The sequence below is a fragment of the Pundamilia nyererei genome, unplaced genomic scaffold (assembly GCF_000239375.1).
Source record: "Pundamilia nyererei isolate P.nyererei 1_Seehausen unplaced genomic scaffold, PunNye1.0 scaffold00214, whole genome shotgun sequence".
In the NCBI taxonomy this organism is placed as follows: domain Eukaryota; kingdom Metazoa; phylum Chordata; class Actinopteri; order Cichliformes; family Cichlidae; genus Pundamilia; species Pundamilia nyererei.
The window spans coordinates 770333-778105 of NW_005187615.1; the positions used below are offsets into that span (position 1 = coordinate 770333).

The window sequence follows — 7773 nt, forward strand, 5'->3', positions numbered from 1 at the left end:
GGAGGCTGACGGGCCAGGAGCTTATCACCTGATGCAGGGGCATGAAGCAGCTTACAGCAGCTGCACAACACAAACCCAGGGATAGGACAGCAGTCTATCGCAAAGGCTTACCCCCAATACATTTGGTTTGATACTAAGTGGCAAGCAGCTAAACATTTTTTTTAAACTTTTTTCTGTACTGAGGTGTGCAACAGGGCGTCTTAGAGCCAGCTACTGCTGATCGAGATCACACTTTATGTGGCCCATTTTACTCAGAGTTTTAGAGCAGCAAATGCACAGTTATCTTGAGACAAATCATGGAATACACTCTCAGCCACATTTTCAATCGTTTCCATTTCACACTTTATGGAGCTGTACATTGCTTTGACATTACAGATTTGGGCACAGAACAAATTCCTCTTCTGTGACAGTATGTTCATAGAAAAATACAACTACTGGCCTGGCAAAGACAAATATATTAAAGCTGAAAAACTATAATAGCCCTCATCAAAGAAAATATTGATGTGGTTTGAGAATCCTGTATTTTGACCAAGATGAAAAAGTGGAAAAAAATAGAAAGTGAGTCATTCATGAGACATCTGCAAACAAGCAACCTCTGTTAAAAATACACACATACAGAGTAAAGACAGACTTAAGAAAAAAGCAGTCATCCAGGTACTTAACAGCATAAATCTCCATGTGGTGCTGCAAATTCTGTTTGATTCACACAACACTGAATCTCCTTGAGAGGCAAGCATAGACACCTTAAACCACAACTTTGATCACAATCTCCTGCATCCCATTTCTGACTTTTCTAGAAAGCCTTCATCTTTTTCTCATTCTGTTGTTTTTGTTAGTCATTTATTCTTAACTTTGGTCTTATAACATGTTTTCTTCACAATTACTTGAGGAACATTTGATGAATTAAGATAAAAATGTGAGTCCTTAATTGTTTTGTGGCATACAGTAAGTTAACTGATTGTGATGGGAAAATTGTAATCCCTTTCCAGCGTGTCCTCCACGTGCAGATGAATGACAAAATCCAACAAGCAAACATACCCTAACTCCCTTAAGACGTGACTAATTGACTTGCCACCATAGGTGACTGACATGCCATCCAGGGGGCACCATAATGGCCGTGTCATGGGGGAATGATGAGACCTGCCGACAGCGAGCAGCCCTCGACCTTTTGCATGTGAGGTCGGGTGTCAGAGGGAACGGGATCTCCCCGTTGATGGAGCCACAGCCTCGGGGCTCTGAGGGGGATGAGCTAAACTGAACTGGAGTTTTTCAATCAAGCAACCTTGCAGGACAGCAATTTCATCCGGTATGACAGAGAAATGAAAAATAAAAACAATAAAATAGAAATCAATCGTCAGAAGCCTCAGGGTATTCAAACATCTTCAGGGTGGAAAGTAGATGAAGAAGAGTAATGGTTACTTCCTCTATCATTTTCACCTAACAATGGGTTATCGTTGTGGTTTTTTCTTTTTTGTCATTTTCTATTGCAGAAATGTTTCGAATACATGAAATACCTGCAATTTTGAATGATGGTTTCTTGTACTCTTTGGAAATCTTTCAATCTTCTTAACCAGTGAATACTAATAAGTGAGAACAGGTCTTTTTATAAACAGTGAAAGTGAAAGTGTGTAAACACAATCAAAATATTGTAATGCAATTCTGGAGATTTGTGACAGGAAAACCTTTCAAAGAATCTTTACTGATTTTATTAGTTACTGTTGTTGGTTTTACTCACAATGTATTAATGTTTTATTCATTACCCGCTTTGCTGTCTTATTTCCAAATATCCCTAATCCTGTTAGATGAGATCTCTTCATGTCCCGCTCTGACTGCCATGCACAAAATTTCAAGTCTGCTGATAAGCCCCAAATTTGCCATGACGGCATATATGATCCGCCTCTCTGGATTAGAGAGATTTACTGAAGCAACCATAGACGTGTGACCAGCAGTTCACAGTGGGCAAAGTCACCCATTCAACAAACAAAAGCAAGAGTAAGCTGCAAATAAAATGATTTTAAATTCTGCTATTATTCTCTCTGAATAAGTCCCTAATATCTCATTCTTTGTTTTGTCCCTGATCTCAATTTTTGAACCTAATTATTATCAATTTGATGCAGTGTGATATGGAATATCCAGCATGTTTAATATGCATGTAATATCATTTTCTTTGTCACGACAAAGAAAATGGTAATATACCGACATGTGAACTGGAAGTGCAGTGAAGAGGGAGAGATAAGATTACAGCAAAAATGGGATTTGGGAAAAATGAATTGTCTTTGTAATGTAACAAATGCTAAATGCACACAAAAGAATAATTGATAACATAATTAAATGTCAGTAACACAGCAGGAATAGGTATTATAAAAAGACTGATGAAATTATCACAACAGGAGAGTCGAATTTGCATGAGAAATATGTAATCTTATTATTTCCAATAATAATGTGTGTTTTTACATTAAAAAAAAAGTCTTAAGAGAAGTTCCAGAAATTCTTACTTGCCTTCAAAAATGCCCAAGGAGGGCCTTATATTATAACAAAAAAGCCATTCATTGGTTTCAAAATCCAGCCAGCCCAATTCATCACCACCATCACTAAAACCAAAAATAGGAAAAAGATAAAGAAAAAGAAATAGAAAAGAAAACGCTGGTCAGCTCTCTGAGAAAGTGAATCAGTCTGTAAAGTGCCACTGTGCCAAATGCTGCCAAGACTATTAAGACTCACACAGTATTACAAAGGGCAGTCTGCTCTGGAGCTTGAGCTGAGATAGAAAATGCTGTATGAAGCAATGCCATGGCAGCAGCATCAACGGCACTCCACCTGTCTACAGAAATCCTCACAGCCATATTGTAAATCTCAGATGTGAAGAGCTTCAGATTAGTGATAACAGCAATCACAGACTGGAGCTCCTCACAGTGAATCTGAGTTCACATAGCTGCAAGCCTTCAGCCAAGCAAAGTCCATAAATAGACCAAAAACTGTTCAAAACTGACTATATAATGCATAACCATAACTCTTAATGCTTTAAATCTTAAAATATAGCATAAAGTAGATCGTTTTACAATTTTAATTAAATTCCGTTTTTTTTTAATTCCCTTTGTGTTCATTCAAATGATGCCTGTTCCATCCCTCTCACTTTTTACCGTAGTCCCTGTTGAGATTTCAGTGCTGTAAGTCAGTGCCGTGGGAGTTACACGCATCACCCTGTACGAACCATGTTGCAGGTAGACCGGTAAAGAGCTTAGTTGTGTTTACCTTTCAAATCCTAAATGTCAGTCCCTGGAAATAACAAAAATACACGAGTACATTGCTTGATTCCTGTCACTGCTCTCCTGTGATGCGACAAGCCACGCGGCCAGTTGGGAAAGTTTCAGCACCACAGAAAAGGGACAGCTCCGCCGGCGGAGTATGACAGCCCATCAGTCAACAGGGTGCTTTGACAAGTAACAGACAGACTTGTCAAATCACAAGACAACATGACACTAGCTGTGGAAATGGCTTTAAAATAAAATGTTAATTTTTACGACACAATTTTATGTACCCGAATACATCAAATTTGCTGTAAAAGTAGATCGCCGTGTTTTATGCGCTATAAAGAAAAATCTACCAAAAGGCACCAGTTTTACGCATAGAAAACCAGTGTGTCTGTGCAATGTGTTTAGTCAGAAGAACTGCAGACTAGCCTCCATGAATCACACAGACAATAGTACACAGCAAGCCTCCGCACCGACAGAAAGAGCACCATTTTTCACCAAACTGCGCTTGTCATCGCACTTTTCGCAGCACTATTCACTAACAACAGCGAAATTCAACTTACCTCTCCAAAATGACGCGACGGGCTGCTGCACGTGTGTGTGTTTCACTTAAAAGCCGAGGTGATCCATGCCGGCTGGTCCGTAAAACTTTTATTTGCTGTGCACGTAGCTGTGAACAAAACCCAGGGACATGGACAGCCTACAACTAGTAACTGAGCGACTTGAGTGGAAGCGGGTTATCCTGCTTCCTAGAAACAAACCATTGGAAACTGGAACCAACGCAGAGTCCTTTGATAAACCTTATCCTTCAGGGTGAAAATGAGAAATTCCGGCCCGTTATGTACAGTGGTGTTAGGGTAGCGGTGGAGAGCCAGCGCATTCAAATCTGTTCATGCTTCTTCTGCAGGGAGCAGCCGCGTCAGCCTCTCTGGGTCCTAAAGCTGCGCTAAACTAACGGCACCGATATCTGCCTGCGTGTCTGTCAGAAGACTGCAACCAAACAGCTTCCTAAAAAATGCCTGCTTTATAGATGGTTCTCGAGGTTCTCGTGGCCACATCTTCTAAAACAAACGAAATTCAAGACATTTTTGAATAATAACCTATTGTTGTTTTTTTCCCTTATAGAATCATTTTGAGAACAGTTGTCTTTTTTATATGAAACACTGGGAAGAACTTAACCTAGCTGTGTTTTGAAAACTGAAGCTTTGGTCGGGGTAAAACTGAGATTTGATAGTGAATTCATCAGGTAAAAAGTGTTTGAAAATTCACAGCTACTTTTTCAGCTCAGTAACAAGTGCAGGTAACAGCAAAGTCAGCTCTGGAAGGACGAGTACCCCACTTGAAAAATCACTTGTATGTTCAATCAGCTGCTCAAAACCCGGATACGGTTCAGTTTAATGAGCTGCCAATCAAACATATTTATCTCACAAAACTGTGTCCCTGAAACGCATCATTCAGTGGTGGCGGCTTCGGGATGACTGTTCGGTTTGCTTTCCCCAGGTAGTAAAGTTCCATGTTTGCGCAGCTGGACAGTGCCAGCAGCCTTAATTTATGCGCCCACGACGTCACATGCGCCAAGGCGTTGGGTAAAGTAGAATATAAATAGGAGGGTGTGGCAATTAATTATAGTCTTCGCAGGTGCGTCACTCATCTCATACATTTTAAATGGCTTTGAAAAACACAAAAGGGCAAACTGCAAGCTGAGTTCAAACCCGATTCTTACTGTTGTCTGGCACAGACTGATATATTCACACATTCTGAATAGTTAAGATATATGATATTGTCAAGGCAAGAAATGTATGCACTAACTCATTAGCACTCACCTCAAGCTGTATTTGGATAATGATACAATGATAAATTCTGCTCTTTACTAGCAGCCCGACTGGCTGAAGATCCCAAAATTTAGCTGTGTAGCGGGCATTTGTCTCCAACTATAAGTGTATTTAATATTTTTGAAGAAAAAACAGCCTACAAATCTTCAGATTTGCATCTGTTTGTAATCTGTGCTTAAAGAGGAACTTTCTCCCGCTGCCTTCTTTAAAAAGAAAACCAGCATAGACAAAAGATTCTATTTGGCTTTAAAATTGAATTTCTATATTGATGCATTTATGTATTCCATCATCCTTTTGAATCAGTCCATCAATTCATGCATTATGCCTCCCATTTCTTTTTTCCTCCTGTCCAGCTATTCACTTGCCAAGCAATTTTGCAGTACAGTATTTGTATTCCTCTTATTTATTTACTTATTTTTTACAGTCTCATGTATTTCTATAAGGGTAAACATGAACACAACCTCTCCTGTCAATCAGCGCAGAAGCTGACTTTCTGAGTTGGACTGAACATTCAGACTGCTCCTGCTCTCTTTGCATCTTAACAAGTCTGCCTGGTGTGTCCAAAGAGGGACAGAGGTTATGTCCACTGGGAATGAAGATCCACATCACAAACTTCTTATCTAGCAATGGACCTGCAGTCTGACTTACAAGTTACACGTGTATGTCAGACAGAGAGACGGTGTGTGGTGTCTAAATTGATCTAAATGCATCAATGAGATAAAATGCATTCTCTTGGAGTTGTTTAATAACAATTATGTGTCATTATATTTTAAGCTTATTAATTTCAAGGTCCTTGCATAGAGGTTAACATGACAAATGGCTGCCAATATTGAATAAGACAACTGCATACTGCTAGTTTCTGAGCTGCTTCATAACCAGTCTCTTAACTATGGGCACCATAGTAAATGAAACTGCTGCCATCTGCTATGAGCACTGCGCTGAGTCAAAATCCATTGTTCCATAATGATTATAATGTAAATATTCCTGTTGATTGATTATGTTTACTTGACCTATTTTAATGCAAAAGGTTTCAATCTAAAATGTACTCTAATGCCATTAATCACTAAACCATACTGATCTGAAGACCTGAGCTAACATATTTTAGTTGAAAGCTTGAATTATTATTCTATTCTTTTTGTCAAATAATCAGACCAAATCCTGGAGAAAGTATTAGGAGAATATTTGAGAAAGAAGTGAAAATATTTAGGTTCCCTCTGCATATCAGTCACAAAGGGTGGCAAGTTCAGGTGTCATGTTCTAAGTGTATGTTTGGTGGTCTGACATTATCTCAAAATCAGTTAAATTGGCAAATTATTGACAAACAGTAGTTAGCTTGCACCTCATTACCTTAAAAAGTTATTATGCACCTATGTGGAATGAATGTCTACTCAAGTTTCTGGTGCTTTGATGAATAAAAGGCCGGTATTAATTAGGTTTAGGCTTGTTTTCGATCACTATTAACTTTAAGGAAAAATCCTGCTCTTTATCTTCAGCAGCTTGTTGATCATCTTGTCTATAGCTTGAGATTGGTAAGGTACTGTACACAGCAATTGGCCTCTCTGGGGACAACAGCAATACATGTTAATATGCTCTATATTTGACCCCCTTAAATTTAACACAGATATTTGATCCATTGTTAAAAAATATTACTAACGCTGCTTCAATACTGAAGGTACTGCAGCAATGATTAGATGGAAGACAATATGCTTTATTAAATAAAACTCCCATATGTCATGCACATATTTTCATTGCAGTTGGATTTAATTTCATTGTTTATACACTGTTGTTTCTTTAGCGGATGAGGTGCCATTGGAGGTCCTGCAATATGTCAGAATGTGATGTTGAAAGGCAGCTAAAGTTCAGATCCATTTATATTCACTTGGTGTTCGTGGATGGAGAAGAAATCTGAAGAGTCAGCTGCTGAGACTATGCTTGATATGCAGGATAACCGGCTGCATCTGCAACTTGTTAATCATATAAAAACAAGAAAGCAATGACACACAGTGAGGTCAGGCATCAGTCTTGAATAAAAGAATAACAAGAGATAATCTTTTATTCATTATTTGTTGAAGCACACAGGTGCAGCTGCAGAGAGAAGCCGTTCACGATGCAGGTATTAACAATGAATAAATATAAAGAGAACGCTGATCAAATACACTGGTGTGTTCATACAACGCCTGGTCATGAAAACAACCTGCATTAGTAAGTGTGATAACTTATGCAAACCACTGTTTCACATATTGCCTTGAGCTTGTGGTTTGGCAGCTGGTAGGTGGGAGAGTGTGAGATTAATTTTTTCACTCATTCTAACAAGACTTTTACCGAACATCTCATCAAACATTTATTCTTTTATGCTGCTTGCACCATAAGCCGTAATTGCCACCAGCATGCAAAGGTGCAAATATCCCAGGTACTTGATGGAATGATGCGTGTGTGCGTGAGCATGTGTGTGTCAGCAGCAGTGAGACGAACAGATGGAGAGAAAACAGAAGCAGTTGCAGATGGGCATTGATGGACTTGAACATTAACTTGTAGACAGACCGACAGGTCAGCTTTCCAGGAGGACTGCCACATGTTCAGCATAACCAGCCAAAAATACCATGCTGCTATTCTAAAACAAAAATACTTCAGTCTACACACACACACACACACACACACACACACACACACACACACACACACACACACAA

The 7773-nt window shown here is 39.2% G+C and overlaps 1 protein-coding gene across 4 annotated transcripts in view; it reads right to left on the reverse strand.

Annotated features, from left to right (window-relative positions):
* The window catches only part of robo1 (roundabout, axon guidance receptor, homolog 1 (Drosophila)), a 222724-nt gene extending 218590 nt beyond the window's left edge, over positions 1 to 4134 (reverse strand). For all 4 annotated transcript variants that reach the window (XM_013914663.1, XM_013914662.1, XM_005748130.1 and 1 more), the window contains exon 1: positions 3815 to 4134. The gene's annotated coding sequence lies outside the window, so the exon portion shown is untranslated. The remainder of the gene's footprint in view (positions 1 to 3814) is intronic.
* Positions 4135 to 7773: the final 3639 nt, after the last annotated feature.